This window comes from Patagioenas fasciata, chromosome 2 (genome assembly GCF_037038585.1).
Source record: "Patagioenas fasciata isolate bPatFas1 chromosome 2, bPatFas1.hap1, whole genome shotgun sequence".
Lineage (NCBI taxonomy): Eukaryota > Metazoa > Chordata > Aves > Columbiformes > Columbidae > Patagioenas > Patagioenas fasciata.
The window spans coordinates 33,057,898-33,077,141 of record NC_092521.1 but is presented as its reverse complement, the minus strand read 5'-3'; the positions used below and the strand labels follow the sequence as shown (position 1 = coordinate 33,077,141).

Genomic DNA, 19,244 nt, shown 5'->3' with positions numbered 1-19,244 from the left:
TGCTGCTTTCATTAGTCTGATTTTATAACTATCACGACCAAGCAGCAGGGGTTTGGCTCTGAAACGCCAAATACCGCAGCAGCATTTGTTGTGTGTTTTTTCTTCTTGAGACGATTGAACCTTTCATTTGAAAAGTTTGTGTTTGGAAGTTTTTTTATACCTTCAGAAGATGAAAATTAGTGGGAAAATTATTTTAGGATTATTCTAAAATACTCTCTGAATGGAGGAATGTGCAGAGTTAAAAACAAAAATAAACTCAGTTAAGCTTGAGATATTTTTCAGTCTTCTTAAATGTAGTGATAGCATCGTAGCTCTACATATCCTGGTAAGTAGAAAGAAACCTTACGGGCAGTTATAAAAAAGTCTTTACAGCTGAAAGACATATTGGCTAATAGGTTTTATACCAGGATTTTTTTCCTCTTTAGAGTATAAAATTATGTCAGATAAATTTCAAAAGAAGGAAACTAGTGCCCTCGATGATTATAATTACAGAGCTGCTCAGTTTTAGAATCATGAAAATGTTGTGCTGTCCTTTATCAAGTTGTTCTCTCCTAGATGGCTTAAATTACAAAATAATTATTCAAAAATAAATATTAGATCATCTTGGTCCAAATGTAAACACTCAGTTCTCAAGACAAACTTGAAGGTCTGAGTGCAGCTTAGATGCACTGGTGTAGCACTCATATCAACCTGCCAATAATAGAAAGTAAATAAATGCTGGATGTAAAATCCAAAATGCACTACTATGAGCTTCAGTTTGTTTTTAATCTATGGAAAGCCCTAGAATTTTAGAGAAGCAGCCAAATGAAGTATAATCACTACTGTCTTATGGCATGAAGTAACATTCTAGCATAAGTAATTTTTTTCTTCTAGAGACTAGGGATGTTTTATGTTACAATTTTCCTCCTTCTGAAGTACAGTATCCACTGGGGTGTAATTCCCCTTAGAGTTGCAACTGTTTAAGTCAGAGCATGCTTGACCTACTAATTTTCAGTAATGCTTTTTTCTCTCAGAATCTTAAATTTTTAGAATTTTCTATATCTAGGAATCGAGCTGGGAAAAGTAAAGTAATTCTTCTGGTTTATAACTTGACTCTTTTTTTTTTTTTCCTGCAAAATATGAACAAGACAGTGTTTATTGTAGTCAGAAAAATAGTTGGCATGATTGTGCATAAGTGAAGAATCTCTGGATTGTCTCAAAGTGTTAGCTGCCCATTTTCAGACAAGCAAGCTTTTAGTGTGCAATTTAGGTCAATGGATAGAGGGGAGAAGATGTGTTTAGGCGACAGATTTTAAATCACCATAATATAAATATGCTTCCCTTTTCATCCGGAATTTGCTTTCTTTCAAGGTAATTTAGTGGAGCAGACATGCACTTATGCCTGTCTTTGTAATTTTAGGGATTAGGATAGTGAGGATTAAATGCTGACCCTTAATCTTCAATATCAACTTTAAGAGCGAAATATAATATGCAAATGGAATACATTCATTTTGTGTTTATATATTTTAATCTCTGTAATTTAGTTTTAAGAAGATGGAAACTCATCTTTACCTTATTTATTTTGAATCCCAAAGCAAGATGCCATTAAAATCTTTATCCCTGTATCTTAGAGGATAAATGTTTATCCTTTAGGGATTAAAATATAATTTTTTTAAAAAATGAGTTTAACCTAACACTCTTACATCAATCTGAGAGTTCTGTGTGTCTGATTTAAATGTATCCATGAGTGTCATGTCAAACATTGATAGTGGGGAAAAATCATCCTGTGTTTATTTTCTAAAATCAGTGAATGGAATTTGCATTAACAGAAATCAATTGGTTGCTGTTCTGCAGATCAGTTTTGGTCAGTTCATTATAAGCTTTTCCTGAAAGTTCTGGATGTATTAAAAGAATAGACCTTGAAGTCTGAGAGAGAGAGTGTTTATAAAGATTAAATATTCTGCAGTTATAAACAAGTAGGATATCCTAGCCAGTACAAATGAATGATGCTGTGTATTAAGGAATCAGATCAAAAGGAAAGATGGAATATGAAAATCGGGGGGGGGGGGGGGGGGGGGGGGGAGTGAAATACTTTTCCTTTTGGCATTAATACTAGCAGTGTAAAGTGCAATTAAAATACTTGACGCGTTAGATTTGACCCATACAGATGTGATTTTTTTAAAAAAAAAAATATATATTTTGACATTACCATTCTTGAAATATTTTTAGATAAGGCCGTCATATTCATTGTTTTAATATCTGTGTGCCTCCTTTCTTTAGTTTTGCTGATTTTAACTAACATGGCAGCTTGAAGGTCTCAGAATAATTTTGCAGCTTTGAGATTTCTTAACACTGAGGATTTAGAACACTCTGATATGTTAAAGTCTGTATCATCAAATGGTAAATGGACAATAGCAATGCACCACACTCCTGCCCAGTGAGTCATCATCCAAGGAACATATTCTGACAAACGTAGTCTTACAAAGAATGCTTGCTTCTGTGACAAGTCTTTCAAGTGTTTTGATACTCTATGGAGAGAAAGGTGCAACCCAGACTGATACAGTTGACAGAAGGTGGATCACAGAGTATATTGTGAGAGCAGAATAACAGCATGAACAATATCTAAATAAAAACATCACCTACCAACTTTGTTTCTATTATCATGGTCTTAGAAGCTGTATTGGATTGCTTCACATGGTATGTAAGGAAGCTTCTAAAACTTCTGATTGTTACTTACAGATGAATTCCCTCAAGAAATATTGAAGAAGCAAAGGAATGTGTGTTCATATTTCCCTTTCTCTCACTTTGGGATGGTCTCTGGCCCTGAGGTGACTCAGAGCAAAAGAAGAAAAAAGGGCCTTTTATCTTGAGGATAAAAATTTGCCATCATTTTTGGTCCTTCCATAGACCTTATAAAAGTGAGAAGCTGCTTTGTGCCCTTATCATTCTTGAACACTTCTGTAAAAGCCAGAAACTATCTGGATTTTACAATAAGTTTCATTTTTTATTAATTTCCCCAACTGTATTGAATGGGGAAAAACATACCACACAGTAAAAACGCAGTCACATCTCCATTACTGCTCAGTAGAGACCTAACAAGTGTCAAGTGTTTTAGCCCTGCTTTACTGATATGCACCTGAAAGTTTGTGAAAGTACATGGCAAGAAAGGTCAAGAAAAAGGGATATTACATGCTATCCCATTTTTAAAGCTAACAAAAAGGCATATGTATCATTTTAAGGCCTATCACAATGGTAACTTTGCATATCGATAAATCATCTTAGTATTTCTTATTTATTCAAGGTTTACTAGCATATTTCAAAAAGCATCAGAACATCTAATAGTAGAAACTTGGTCCCTCCATGAAAAATTATATTATACTTTCTAAAAGTTTGTCAATGGAGTACATCTAGAGGATCACACATTATGCTACAGATGACACTACTGTAGGTGGATTTTTCTCGATATTTTCGGCTAATTTCATGTTATATGAGGCTTAAGATGTCAGCAGGATGTCCTCCTATGCAAAAAGAGAATCTATTTTAACTGTGTGTTGGTGTTGATTGCTCAACATGTTTTTGTAGTGCTTTAGTGAAATCTGTCGTCTGAGTGTCAGGGACATGCTATATATTGCAATGGTGTTAACTCAAAGTGATACGTACAAGGGTAAGTAAGTGAGCTAATATATTGATATATGGGTACCTGAAGTTGTGTGTGTAGCCAAAGCACCTAACAGACCAATAGTAGTTTAAAAAAAAGAGTTATATTTTATGTAATAATCAGTAATACCCAATAGACAGTAAAAGGTTGCAATTTTATATTATATCCAAAATAGAGATCATGCCAGTGTAAAGCATGCTGCTCTGAGCTACTAAGCTGAAATACTTGTTTTTTAAAGGACAAAAAAGGAAAATTTTCCTTATGTCCTTCTTATAATATTTTTAAGCCCAAATGGTTGGAACTAAAAAATACAGTTTTGTAAAACTGCATAAAGAAAAATAATGAAGTAAATTACAATAGACTTGCAGGTTTCTCAACTCACTCCTTTTTCTGTGGGAGTATGGCTGATGCAATGGGTATTGTGGCACCTCACAGAAATCAGAAAACTTTGTTCTTGTTAAGGTAGCTGAACTCTGTGGTCGGGGGGACTTATACTGACGCCAGCTCATGATGCCCAAAGTTATAAACCTTGTCTAGAACCAGCTGCTGGACAGAGTCAAGAGGGAGAGGCAGAAATTAAGGCTGTGTGTAGATGCCAATATTTTAGTTAAATGCTTTGATGAGAATGTGTTAGCTGGCCCATTTTAAACGACATAATCAGACAATTTAAACTTTCATATTAAAAGCTAGTCAAATTAAAACCTAAGCTTTGTCTGAAGGTTTAACTTAATCTAGCTGAGTTTAAGTCTTGCAAATTGTGCTACAAAACATGTTCTGACATGTTAGAAATCCTCATCTAAAGAAATTCTTAAAGATTCACGTAAATAGGAACTAGTAGCAGCTGCAGTGTCAAGAGCATAAGTGCTGTCTATGAGCAAATTTGCTAAATAAGTGGGCAGCTGCTTTCACCACTAGCTGCCATTTTTCAGCAGTCTTCACAAGTGGCCATAAGTAGAAAACATTACTGTAGCCCTTGAGGGAAGTGCACAAGGGATGCTCATTTGACAGCATTAGGGCTGATTGTACAGTAGGTGCCTAAGGTGCGAGCAAGGTTCAGAGGAGACAGCCCAGGTGATGGAGCCAGGCTCTGCACCAAATCCTGGCCTTCCCACAGCCTGCTGCTTTCACTGGCTCAGGCAGCTGTGCCTGCTGGCTTAGGCTGCTTCAGGTTGTCATTGGCACCCTCAAGGACACAAGGCAGCACAGATTTGACATAGATTTGGGCAAAGGCTACATTTGGGTAATTTTTTTCTGAAGGAAGAGAAGAAACAGTGATGAGTGCTACACAGAAGCACACACAGCCATGATGAAAAGCATGCATGTTTGTGCCTGACTTCTGGGTGCCCAGATGTGCTGTATCCCCAAATATCTGTACATTACAAGTGTAAAAACTTCAAAGTGAGTATGTCCATCTAGCCCCAAAATGCATCTGTGTTTCCCTATGTGCTGTGGTAAACCAGTGTAACCTTGTCCTGTCTTCAGCCTTATACCCACTTATCCAAACCCCAGTTTCTTCAGGCAGTAGGAGATCTGTATGACTCACTGGTCTTATTAGTGTAATTGGAGAACTTTATGTCTCCTAGCAAAATGTCCAAAGTCACTGTGACATAAAAGATGGGGAAAGGGAGGAGCAACAAAACCCTTTGGCTTAATAATTTCTTCTAATCCCTTAGAGGCACTGATTGTTGGGATAATCTCCATGGCACTAACCACCAAAAGTGCATGAATTATTTGTTGGGAAGTAATAGTTCCTTGTGGAGTTCACTTCCAGTGCTCAAAAACCTGTCCACTTAGAAACAAGCAGCAACCATTATAACCTCTGGGACTGGTCTTGCTGTAAAATCGATATTTGAAGGTAATCACTTTATATCTGATGCATGAGCTCGGGTGATTTTACTGGCTGCCTGTTGTTAATATGGACCGCTGCCTAATTGTCATTCCAGAAGAGGATCCAGATGTCCCTTACTCTCTCCCTCCAGCCCACCGTGGCTTTCATTACCAGAAGAGAATTCCTAAAAGGTGATATCATTTACTGTTAGAAGCTGAGCAGGGCAAAGGCCATCCCTCCTCGCACCTTTAGGCTAGTGAACAGATTTTAAAATTAACACCTTTCCTCCGCACCAGAGATGCATGTGATTTCATCTACTGGTCCACATGCAATCCTGTTTGAATATCCATGGCTTTACCCATAAAGTCCTTCAAGGCTGTATCTTCTGCTGTAAAATTTCAGTTCTCATCCCTCCACATGTTTTAACAGTGGCACGGATTTCTTTTTCAGCATGTTTGCTAAGCAGAGGTACAAATCTGACATTTGAGTCCTGACTTCACACATAATATTCAAATGCCAGCACAAAAGGTAAAGTTTAGAGAGACAAAGTTTGCTCTCAGTCTTTCGGTGTTTACATTCTTAGCAACTGAGTCAAAACTTTATTTATAGCAGATACCTGGTATTTTTTTATTTATTTATTATTATTTCTTGTCTTCCCTTGGAAACCTGGCAGTAACCATAAGTCTAAATTACCCTCAAATACGAGATCTTCAGATGTTTAAAGTCTTGCTTGTGCTTGCTGTAAAACACTCCAGAAGTGCACCTTGTAGCGTTTTACAGAAACGCTGTCTGCCTGTTTGAGAATTGCTGTTTGTTTGGGGTTGTTTTGTTACGGAGTAGGTAAAAATGCAGCCAACATGCATATTGTAGCTTTTAGCCCCAGAAACCACACCTGTTTATATTAAATTTGCATATGTTTCCTCTTATTTAACTGACTGCTAAGATGATGATGAAGGCATTTCAGGCTGTGATTTGCTAGAGATACTCAGAATCCTAATAAACCTTTCTATCACTTTTGTTAGAGAGAACATTTTAAAGAAAATATTATCTCCTCAAAGTACCATCATCTATACTATTCCTTTCCTGTTCTTAAAGCTCCATTGTTCAAATAACAGCCAGGAAAAGCTTGTTTTTGCAAGGATTAGATTTTCTGAGAATTCATAGTAATGATTTTTGGTCAGCTATGGAGTACAAGTTGCATAGTGTTTCAGTTTAAAAAAGCCCTTAAATTTATTTTAAATGTTGTAGGACAAAAGACTTCTCTTAAAGAGGAAGCAGGGAGGGAATGTGTTTAATACATAGTCCTGAGCTTACTGTATATTTAAAGTAGATATATACCTTGCTGCTATGAATCTTTGACAAAGTGCCAAGTGTTGCATTGCCAAAGGTATAGCATTTCATTTATTTCTTTAGGCTCAATAGCGGTTACTGGTAACATGTGTTTGTAGGGTGTCAGTTCTGATGGAATTTTTTTACTTGGCCTGTTTCCAAGTAATGTTGGTATGTGTTTAAAATGCTTTAAAAATAAATCAGACTTTTGTGTTTCTGCAATAGAAATTCCAGGCAGAGTGATAAAGTGGGATTCACTTGCCATCCCAATTTTTTACTCTATTTTATTTATGGAAAGGGACTTTGTTCTTTTTATTTTGCTTTTCAGTAGGCTAAAACCATATAATAACCTGGAATAAGTACTCAGGAAATATGTCTAATATTTTAAAGGCACTTTTAAATAAAATTTTTTTTCCCCTCTGTCAGAAAATGCTTTAAACGTTTCATCTCTTGTGTAGTTTCTTTTCTCTACCAGATCTGATATTTGTGTATTGCATCTTTGCAGATGTGCCTCTGTGGCTTTGAAATTTTTATCCCTTCCCTTTTGGAGACACAGAGACTTACTTTAGACTATCCCTTTTCATACTGAGACTTTATGTTGATTGCTATGCACATCTAGGATCTTTTCCAGGGGAGGCTTTGGACAAATAGTCATTTAGGTTGGAACTGACCTTTAAGATGATTGAGTCCAACTGTTAGCACATACATGCTGTATGTGCAACAGCTAGAGGATGCTTAATAACACTTTCCCCCCTAATTCTCTCTGAATTTCCAAGAAGAAGGAATAGGGTTGTGAAAAATTCAAGTTTGTGGGTCCTCAGGACATTGTAGCCAGGGAGAACCCCCTGTAAGTGAATTAAGATGCCTGCCGGGAGCAGAGTTTCTGCAGCAGTACTTAGACCCTCTGATCTCTGCATGCTTTCCCCAGGTGACAAACCTCCCCTTTGCTTTGCGGGCATCTGCTACCCTGGGCTCTTTCTCCTATGGTTGAAAACATAAATCTATCAGCCTGGTAAGGTGGCCAGCTAAAGTTTGCCAGCACTTTGTACCAGCTGTTCAAAAGAAGCTGCTTAATGCAGGTGCCCTGGTTCATATAACTTACACTTGCATTTGCAGAGGTGCTGAGCACCTGCAGATATGAACCTCCTTTGTTCACTCTTTGTGAAAATTTGGCCTGTACTGTCTAATGCTGAGCCTCTGAAGCTGAAATTCCATGCCCCAAAAAATCAGTGACTGTGTTTTGGAAAATAACAGGAACAAACAGGAGGTACTGATAAGATGGGTCAAATTTCTTGTCAGTTATTTTTAAAGCAAACAGATTGACATATATTAGAATTTGACCTTTACCTTTGTCTGCCAGGTGAACTTCTTGTCTTTCTTTAAGGAAAGAGATAGCATTTTCTTGAGGTTAGCGTTACTGTTGATTATTCTGTGCTGTGGTACCTTTTTATTTTTCAAATTATGTTCAAATTTAGAATGTTTTTACGGTTTTATAACAGCATAATCCATAAACTATTTATAAAGTGTAACAATACTAAAAAGTAAGTATTTGATATTCAGAATTTACCATGAATATGCAGTAGCAAATATTTACTGCTACATTTGCTTCCAAGTTTCATTGTATATCTGGAAGCTTGATAATAACAGTTCATATTTTCTTACCAAACTGATAATGTGTTATTAATTCAGATGAAAAAAAGAGGTAGCTCTACCAGATTCTTCTGTTTTGTCCCAGGTTTGAAATTTTATGAGAACCATACTACACATTCCTCTGCTGTTAGACAGTATTATTTTCAGAGATGCTAACCTGTTAGTGATTAGCTCAGACTGGTGTCTTGGATGCTTGTGGTATCAGAAAGCCCTTCCCTGAGGACTTCTCTGGTCCAAAGAGAATTTCCACATTTGAGCTTGAAAAAGATGGTCTGAACCTGTGTATATTCCCAACTAAGGGTCAAATCCCATGAGTCCATGGGAATTTTGCCTGAGTAAAGACTGCAGGATTTTACCATTCGGGATTTATTTGTTTCTTGTACAGATGTTTAAGTAGTTTAAAATTACATAGTCCAGTGTTCAAAGAATTAGCTGCCTAATAAACCTTTTGCTTCTAACCCCAGCTTATTGGTGTCTTTGTACTTAACTCATACTGTATGGCAAATTAAAGAAAATTCAGACCTCCAGCAAAACGGTTATCAAGGAAAGTAAATTACAAAATATCGCAGACTGTATATTGTCCAAAGGATCATTTTAGATTTAGATGTAGAAAATACCTATCCTCTTTATGATTTTACTATTGCTAGCGCTAGAAGGCAATTTGTTTGCTCTATCTGTATGTTGCTCTGCGCAAGATTCTGCTCAGTGATCCTGATCATTGCCTCTATATGTTCGATTGCTTCTACCCTAAGTGTATATTTTTAGGGACTTACCTATGAACTTTTAATAGGTGCTTCCTTCTGCAGCCTATTACTTCAACTTTTTATTCTAATTAGATGATAGAATAACTACAATATTTAACAAGGTCAAGTTTAAGGCACTAAATGTGTTGTAACATTGATTTTGCATTTGTGCATGTACATACATACATACACACACCTGTTTTCTTTGTATGTTCATTAAGACATGTAAGCACTTCACAATACTTAGACATGCTTTATCATATGGTTATCTGATGCTTCTTTTTACTAGGTTAGTGCAGAATCTTGGTGGTAAGAAACCAGTGATGGTCTTCCTCACTGAGTTAGCACTATTCAGAACTTCTTTCTGAACTTGGCCTCCTCACCTTGGAAAATAAAGCTAAAGCCAAAAAGTCTGTGTGAGGAGGCATTAAAAAAAAAAAAAGGGAGGTTCAAAAAAGAGAAGAGGCAGGGTGATTTTTTTCCAGCAAGCTTAATAGTTCATTTCATTTTCTAGTAAAGAATGTAGCTGCTAATTTGTAAAGGAAGGAGAAAGAAATGGAATTCTGCTAGGTGATAGGCTTTAGCTTCATTTCCTCACTCAGTTGTTTGCTTGGAGATGAAAACTATCACTTTTGATACCTGTTTTTCTCCTTTCCTAGGAGCTGTCGGTATTTGCTGCAGACCCTGTAAAACTCTTCACCACTGCTGTACATCTTTCATAATCAGTTGTACAAAATGTCTTTCGTAATCTTTCCACAGTCACAGTAGAGGACAGGACACAACAGTACTAATACCATTTGCCTCTGCTAAGGACAAGAGGAGACAGAAGCTGCATTTCTAAATTGGGTGCTGTGTAGTTTTAGTTATTGATTTACAGAGCACTTATTATCATAGTAGAACATTATAATGAACATAGCTGAAGACTGAACATTTGTTGAAACATGTCTGAGGTATTTCTACATGTTGCTTGAGGGATGAATTAATTTACATGATGTTTTACTTTTTAAATAAAACAATTTATTATAGAAATCAAAATGTCAAATCTAAACTCTCTTATCTGTGAGCTCTCATAAATTATTTCCTTGAAACTTTTTTGGAGCGGGGCTCTTCACTTATTCCTCCCTCAAGCCTAAATTTTGCAAACAATAAGTAACAAGTTATTGTAAGTGTAATGGTAATTACCATTACATTAACCATGAAAAAAACCCTACTTGTTTTGATTTCAGTTGATTTTCCCTTTAGATAAGTGTCTTTTTTACTGTGGATTTTTACGTTTTAATCCCTTCAAATTTTGTAGTGCTTTTTGGCCTTTTGTCCTTCATATTTTTAAAGTGGTCACTTACCTGCATATCTCATTAGATGAGTGTCTCCCAGGTGTGATTAACCTCCTGTGTTCTTACAGTGTTTTGGCAGCAGCAGAATGATGATTTCTGTTTGCATGCTGGTGAGGTTCTGGTGATGAGCCGTTAAATAAAATGATCTGTCCCCAGGCCAACCAGTTGGTTTATTGCCAAACAGTAATCCAGTGCAATTAAGTATCAAAGATTGGAGTACTCCATTATTGCAAGAGATCTCACTGCAGCCACCTGGAAAAGCATAGAGCTCAAGAGGGGAAGAGTGATCACAGCATTTGTTCTCACTGGGTTATACTAATTTCATTGGGGCATTTTTAACATACGGGATTTGGATATCCATAAATTTTAAATTAGTGATTAAATTTTCAATTTCAGCTTTATTTTCCTTCCAAAGCTGGGGGTTGAGAGAAGGAAGAGATGAAAGTAGGAAAGAATGGACTCATTTCTGAGACTGCTTCTGTGGTTCTTGACTAGCTTTCTTATTAAAACACAAGATTTTATGGTCCCATTCTGTTTTTCCCCTCCATAAAGGCTGTTGTGTTGGTTGCTGCTGTACTCATGCACACATTTGAGAAGTTTAGTAGTGGTAAGAAAGTTAGAAATTTCTAAAATTATTTAGCAGTTTTCATTGTTTATAATTCAGGGCTAGGAATGCCAATTTTGTGTTCCACTAGTGGTGTCAATTTATTTTTCATAGCCTTGCAAGTAATAATCTTTCATTTTTCCAAAAAACATTGAATTCTGATGGGTGTAATTTTACTAGAATATGCCTTTTCTAGTCATAAAGACAGTAGCACTGTAAACCACACCAAATCTAATGCAACATTTTTGAAGTTCTTTAAACAGAGGAAATGGCCAAACGTTAGATATTTCAACATTTTGCGGGTAACCACAGCTAATCAGTTAGAAAATTACACTTAATGTACACAAAGGAGTGTTTAGTATCCTAGTCATATATAATAACTCAAGAAAATCCAGCGTTTTGTTACTTTGAGCTAGACTCACTTCATAGGTGCTTCAAGGTATTTGAGTGTGAAAGGGAGGAAAGAATTTGGCCTATTTCTCCCCTTCAGGAACTTCACAGTTGTAGAATCCCATAAAATCTTAACAGTCTCCATGTTTATGGCATCTGAGAAAGTCATAGGATATAATGGTATTAAATGTCTTAGCCCAGTCCTCTGAAGACATAGATCATATACAGGTTTTACTGATGGAGAAACTGAGTCACAGGACTCTCAAATTGTTTGTTATATTTTTACAGCTCAGTCACAGTTGAAAATAGCAATCAGGTATTTCAAATCATATTTTCTAGCTCCTCTCTCTAAAAGGCACAAAACTATAGTTTTGAGAAAGATGAAAATATGTGGGATAAGGAGATGTTGTTCTAGTTTCACCAGGGGCTGCTTAAAGATCTATAGATGCCAGATCTCTCCCAGGGCAAAAATGAAAGAAGGAAACAACCGGGAAAATTAAAACTCTTTTAAGACCTGGAAAAGTTAAAAGAAATGCAAAAGCAGAATGAGTTAATACTAGCCAAAGGAGCCAGGGGAAATAAGAACAGCATTTCAAATATATTGGAGAAAAAAAGAAATAATGGAATGAAAAAGTAAGCTCAATAATAAATGAAGCAGGTGACAAAATGAAAGCTGGTTCTGAAATGGCTGATGCACTGAGCTACTTTCAAAATCAGTCTTTGACAAGAAAAATAAAAGGAGTAAGGACATAATAGATCAAGTAATTAAGACCTTTTGAAAATGGTTGTTGATAAAAAAAGAGTAAGGCAATACTCAGGAAAAACAGCATAAATGCAAATCAGCAGGTCTGGATCATAAACAGAGTATGGTCTTAAGAGACATTGATAATGAATTTACATAATCTCTAGTAATTATTTTTGAAAAGTAAAGTGCAATTGAGGAATTATCATAGGATTGGGAAAAAGCAAATCTAATACCAATCTTTAATAGAAGAAAAAAAAAGCATAATCTGGTAATTACCATAGAGCAGCCTGTTGTTGTTTATAAAGTCTGGTGGTGTGATAGGCACTTCACTGAAGCTGGAAGAAACCATCCTTACTCCAAAACAATTTAACTTCTGACTTGATATGTCCTAGTCAAAGATGACCTAAAAGTAAAGTGGTTTGAAGAATGAGAACAGTAGGAACACAGGGTTTTTTAGTTCGTTCTCTGTATGTACATATCTTCATGATTGCATAAAGATTTGTGGTCTATTTGAAGTAATAACAATGATTAAGAAATAAGATAACAAATATTATTGCTCTGACGCTGAAGGTTTTACCTCATACTTTTTCTTGTCACCACTTGCTAAGCCCAAAGGCATTTCCATGAGGCCAAGAATGTCCAGGCAGGTGCTACTTGTCTCCTCCCTATTGCCTGGCCCCTCCAGCCGCCCCATGTGGAGATGAGCAAGACGGAGCTGTACTTCAAAGAGCTCTTGACCAGAGTTTGTTCCTCAACTACACACACAGTCACACAGTATGGAAGGAAACCTGAGCATGCAGAAAAAATAACAAAAGTGGTCTTCTGAGCTTGCTTTTCCACAGGTTTCTTGGGTGGGTAGTCTCTCGACCTTCCCTCTAGTGCAGGGGTGTCAAACTCATTTTCACCGGGGGCCACATTAGCCTCGTGGTTGCCTTCAAAGGATTGAATGTAATTTTAGGACTGTAGAAGTGTAGGAATAGTTACTTTGAAGGCAACCATGAGGCTGATGTGGCCTCTGGTGAAAATGAGTTTGACAGCCCTGATCTAGTGGGGCTCCCTCCCACTTTTCTAGTTCTTTGAGAAGCATGGAGGAGACCGTGGGTTCTGAAGGTCCAGCTGAAGCTTGAACCATTTCCTAGGGAAACACAGGAATGCAGTTCCCAGAGAACATGGCACAGTGAGTGGAATAAATTAAGTGCAGAAAATCAGGCAAAAATATTCAGAAACTCTGATTTAATTAAAAAAATAATATGGAGGAAATAACTGCATAGATCTTTGCTTAAATGAAGACATAATTAAATAATTTTGCGCAGGGTTATGGGCAGTTGAGATGACCTTAAGTGTGCCCATATTGCCATGCGAATTTTCCAGTTGGTTGGAGGAGTGCAAGCTGTATTTTGGGGGTGGAGTAAGGTGTACAGAAGTGTTTTGCAGATGTGAGTGAAAGGCTCAATGTGTTGATCATGTGATTAAGGAAGGGAAGGTAAACAGACCATTCATTAAATCTGTAGGTTGTACTAAAACTGGGAGGTGTTGCCAACACCAGCGAGGACAGAGTGCGAGGATATACAAAGAAGTGAGGACAGGTTAGAAATGTGGACAGGAAATCACAAAATGGGATTCAACCTGGCAAAGGGAATGTGATATATCTGCTGAAATAATAATACAAAATGCAGATATTCAGCAGGAGAAAGATGCTTGTAAAGAATCGATGTTAAAAAAAAAGTCCAAGGGTGATAGAAGACAGAAAATTGGGTCTGAGTTTGCAATATTATATGACAACCAACTGCCCACTCTCCTCAACAGTTCTGCTCTTTCTTGCATCATATTATAGAAAAGAAATGGGATAGACCCCTTCTACAGACTGTGATAAGATATAACACTGCACACAGCTTTAGGCATGTCATAAAACAATAATAGATATGAATAGGTGTAGTAATTGGAAGCTCTCTCATAGTGCAATGAGACTGGACAATGAATTTTGAAGCATATAATAGGAAGTCATTCTGCATGGATGGGTGAGCGCTGCTGTCTTTTTCGGCTTTAATTTTCATGTTTCTGTACCAGGCAAGTAAAATGAACAGTAGTTATTGTTTAACCAGGTATCTTTGCACATCAAACATGTTAATTTCATTTTTTTCTGGGTCAGATACTTTGTTAGCCATGACATCTTGGCACCGAACTAACCATAATAAACTGCCCTCAGCCCAAGAGGTTCAGTTCATTGCAAGGTGATCTGTAGTAGGATATGTTGGTTTTCTTCTCTGAGATAGTAATTGAGAGAAGACCACCCAGAAAAAATACCATTTTAAAACATGCTTATCCTTACCTATACATTTAGATCTTTGGACGTTTGCAGTTTGAGTATTTTTCAGCCACTATATCAAAAGCCACATTATATGTGTGTAAATACATACGTATTTATATACTAATATGCATGCCCCACTCTAATATAGTCAGGTCGTGAAACTTGATAATGTACTCTGCAATTTGCATAGGTGACTTATCTTTTTACCTAAGCCTCCTCTCCTGGAAGAGGGCTGCCTTTAGCAAAGGCAGAAATACAGGGAATACTGTCCTCCAGAACAGTGGCTCCTGAAGTAGGGTACAGAAGGATGAAACAGTTGCTAAAAGCCCTTCAATAAGTACAATTGTTGCTCCAGGCATGTGTGGGTGCTGCAGACCTTTTGATTTGTATCCAGCTGTTTTTCTCTGATTTTAGTGATTCTGGAAAGCCAACCAGGTCCTATTTGCCTGAACCTTTTTGCCAATGCTCCATTTCTTATATCCAAAAGCATGTTTACTACCTAGCATTAATACAAAGAGTCAGATGAGATCCTTGGCTGCTAGATAAGCACATCTCCCTTGCCCATGTCCTTCACGGAACAGGCAATATTTAGATATTATCCATTATAGTTTTTCATGTCACATTAGCTGCTGTAGAGTATATAAGTATGTGTATTGACATATTGATAAGAAAACAAAATAGAGAAATATGTATTTCAGTAATGTTTCTATTACAGAAGCAACTAACAAAGATTTTTAGTTACTAATATAATTGAAAACTCATTTCTATTAAAATGAAAGGGCCTACTGTGCTCTCTTTTACTTTAGAAAAGTATATCTTAATATCAGCACAGAAAGATAATTTTTGTTGACCTTCAGTGAAGCTGCCAATACAGTTGAATGCTTTCTTTAACACTGACCATTTTTGATACTGGCAGATGAGCCTGTCTCAGTTTTATAACCTGTTGCTTGATAAAGAATAGAAATGGGATTTCATAATGAAATAAAGATCACATTTAGGAGGTTCTACTAGTGTAATGGTACTTTACCTTTTTTTTAATTTTTTTTTTCACCTTTACTTAGACATATTAGCAATGCACTTACTAAGACAGAGAGAGACTCTTCAAGTCAAGTAGCTTGGTTATATATTTATATGTACCAAGCTAAAATCATGCAAAGTACCAAAACTGCAAGAGAATAATCCATTTTTTCCAAGCAATCTTGAAAGAAGCAGTAGTTGCTTGTTTTCTCTAACAACCAAATTAAGGGTTATAAATAAATGACTAAGCCCGGAGTGAAAAATAGAAGATGAAATGAATATTTGGGAAAGATGTTCAAACTCTTCATTTTTATCACAGTACTTGTCCTATATTTGTGTTGATCAATTTACAGAGCTGGAGTCTCCACCTCCTCTGTCGCATACGCATCTTAATACCTTGTTAAATAAGCTTGTTAAAAGAGCTTTTGATTTACAGTGTTCATGTAGAGGTTTCACATTTTAAAAACATATATGCTGGTGCACACACACATCATTTAAGATCAGAACTGGACTATTAAAGGTTCCCATTTTTCATCATGGCTAAAAAGGGCTAGAATTGCACATTTAGCTGGAGAATAAAACATGTAAGCCTCTTAAAGGGCTTTTTCACACTGCCAGCTTGGTAAGTCTTTTCTTCTTAGTGTATTTATTTCTGTGTGTATTAATTTAAACAGAGATCAGTTTTGAAGATATTGTTCAACTGCAGAAGAAAAATAAGAAAAGTAAGCTGGAGTTCTGAAAAGGCTGGGTAAAGTCCTTAGTAGAGGAGAGAGAAAATAGCCCAAAGTTCTAAAGTGTTCATTCCAAGGGCTGTTAGGTGCAGGTACCATAACTCACACTGGTGGTAGCTGCAGACTGAAAAACATAAGGATGGGAGACCATGGCCCTGAGGTTTGGTTCTCCCAGTCTCCCACTTCAAGAGCGCTTCAGCAACAAGTTGCAGCTATACACTGGCCAAGCTGGTGACAATGGGACTGTGTGTGGAAAGAAAGATTTTAGGGATATTATGTCTGCTATGTATCCCTGTATAAATTCCTCCTGTAGACACATATGTTGGCTGGATTGCTTTTGGTGTTAGAGATAGTCTTAACTAAGGTGAAACAAATGAAAACAGTGCCAAGGACCTATGCAATTCTGTGATGCTTTTACCATCAGTGCCACAATAAAATTGTTTCAAATAAAATGCCACAGTTTCGTAATCTCTTTTTAGTAACAGTTTTCAATATTTTATCAAATAAATAGCTGCCATAATTTCTATGGGATTTTAATTTTTGTTGTTGGAGTTAAGAAACAGAGTTAACAGGCAGACACATAATCCATAGCAGCAAAGTAGTTTCTTTAACAATGGATTGCCTCTGTTGCAGGTATCTTAACTTCCCAGAGCTGGTTAACGTTCTTGGTAGTGTTTCTAGCTTTTTAATAGTTTCTATCTTGCTTCTGCCATTTTATGCGAAGTACAGTAAATGGGTGAGAAATTAAGTAAATACCCACGGGAGGATCAAAATAATTTATACTATGCCACAGACATTTCAAGTCTCATAGTCTCTGAGCAACCACTTGCTGAGCTGAGTAGCTCAAAATGGTAAAGTATACTCTATAAATCAGAAATCCAAGTCAGGGTTTCTGAAAAAACATTATTTTGCCAATGTTTTTATTAAAAACAGTACAAAATATGTAGTTTAACATAGACTTTTTGCAGGCTTCAAGGAAGTTGAGGATTTTGATAAAACAAACTTCATTTGAATGAACAAACTGTGTATTTAGAAGGATATATAGTTATCAAGCTTTCTAATAACTGGCAATGGTATTGATACAAAATACTTTGTATAAATCCAAGAATTTACCAGATATCTGAAAATATATGACTATCAAACTGTGGTGTATTTGTTTCAGAGGAATATATGTTAATTGTGTATGCATGGGAAGTTAGTGATCACCAGAGGCAAAGAATGGACAGGCTTGGAAATAAAAATCTTCACTTTATGGAATGGATATATAGCATATTGCTATATAATATTATGTTCCACACTGAGCCTCGAGGCTATTATCTCTAGCAATGAGGGAGACAGTGCATTTCCCATATCTCAAAGTCTGATGAAGCAGCAAATTAGTGCCAGTTAAGGTGTTGGCTTTTTTATGATGTGAATGCATCTGGTAGAAATGAAGCCTACAAATTAGCCTTTACTTAGGCCAGCAAATAATTGTTACAGGGTAACAATTTTAGTTAATTATTCTGGACTTTTTGATTTTTCGATAAATGGTACCTAGCAATAAAGTTTCTACTATTATTAAATGCAGATACCACGTCCTGTGATTTGAAAGCCAGATTGTTTGCAGGTATTTATTTGACTGATAGAAAACATAAACTTTTGCGTTGAAATTCCAAGATAGCAAGGAAATGATGTTTATTCTGCTTAGTTTTATGCAGTGTGACTTGTGTCTGTTAATAACTTGCAATCCAGCTACCAGCGTATAAGAAGATGAGTATGAAATGATAAAATCAAGAATGTGATTCAAGTACCATTTAGGATGGAAAATCTAGAATTTTAAAGTGCTTTGTGGTTCTAACAGTAACGCTGCTTTCATTACTACTGTACCTCAAATCAGCAGAGAGAAAAGATTCTGAAGTTAAGATTACCCATAGGATTTGTAAATCAGATTGATGGAAGTAATTGGTAAACTGCTTAATCAAGCCTTGCTTGGAGGTGAATAAGGACTGCAGGATAGAAAATGTAGGCTTGTATAAGTAACCCAACAAGTCAGCAGAGTTCTTTTTTCTGAAAGAAACAAAGATAGCAGTAATTAATGACCCTGACTCTGTGCCAAAAAAGCTTTCTTCTGACAACTTCAACTTAATTAAAACTTAAGACATTTCAATGGCCTCAGAAAGCCCCTGATGGGGTGAACTCTTGCAAACTCGTGAGAAAATTTTGTAAATTAAAGGAAAAGATGTGTGTTACCACTGGTGCCATGACTCTAATCCCTGGCAGTCAAAGAATCTATTTAGCCAAAGCCTTTTCTTTTAACTGGCTCACACCTGCAGGCTTATTGGCACTTCCTCTGTACCAGAGAAGGCAGTTTTTGTGTTTTACGGAAGATCAGATAATAGGAGTCTTGCTGTTCCTTTTGTTTTTGTGCATTGTTCATTAGGCTGTGAGTGTTACAGGCACACTTGATATGCTTGGCTAGCTTGGGGGGAGAGTAGTGGCTGAATGCTTTAGGAGGTGCAACATTAGTGAGGATGGGCTGGCAAAAAAGTAAGTTTAATGTAAAAGTGCTGCAAATTAAAACTCACAGCTGATGAGGCAAGCTGAAAGGCAGGGCCTGCTGTTCTTCACACATCCAAGTTATAAAGAACAATATTCTGCACTGGGCAGTGCAGGATTTAGACAAAACGAAATGGGGCTTTCACATTCTCCTTGCTCATTTATATGAATGTAATTTTTATTCATTATGGACCGACTGGTGTAAGAATCCCCCCCAGGTACACTGTATGGAAAGGAAAGCTCTGTTTGTATTGCAAGGAGGCAGGCTATTTTGTCAGTTGACCTGTCTGCTTTATTAATAAACACAGGATTAAATTCTAGAAATATCATCAGTTGCATACTAATTGATCTAAATGGTTACTTGATTTACATAAGAAAAAGAAAAAAAAAAGT

The 19,244-nt window shown here is 36.6% G+C and overlaps 1 protein-coding gene across 5 annotated transcripts in view; it reads left to right on the top strand.

Annotated features, from left to right (window-relative positions):
• Positions 1-19,244, top strand: part of ZFHX4 (zinc finger homeobox 4) — a 156,837-nt gene that overhangs the window by 59,151 nt on the left and 78,442 nt on the right. The window lies entirely within an intron of this gene.